Below are 301 nucleotides of genomic sequence, written 5' to 3' on the forward strand. Positions count from 1 at the left end.
TCTATCGCCTTCACCCAGCACGAAGGCCTGGAGCTCCGAGGGGTTTCCCTGTGAATGCAGCTGCTTCTGGGGTGAGGCGTGGGATGAGCAGGAAAACCCCTCAGTGTGAGGCAGGGACAATTAGGGTGACAAAAACTCCTCCGGGATGGCAGAGATGACTTCACATCTCCAGGGAGGAGAGAATCAACTGATCTTTGGGGACAGGGCTGAGGTGAGATGCTGGGAAAGCCTGTTCCAAGCCCTAGAAGATTGCTGTGGGGTGGGGAGTACCCCCGCGGGAGGCCCGCCGGCGGGTCCCCGC

This window comes from Buceros rhinoceros, unplaced genomic scaffold, assembly GCF_000710305.1.
Source record: "Buceros rhinoceros silvestris isolate BGI_N320 unplaced genomic scaffold, ASM71030v1 scaffold32317, whole genome shotgun sequence".
NCBI classification, from domain to species: domain Eukaryota; kingdom Metazoa; phylum Chordata; class Aves; order Bucerotiformes; family Bucerotidae; genus Buceros; species Buceros rhinoceros.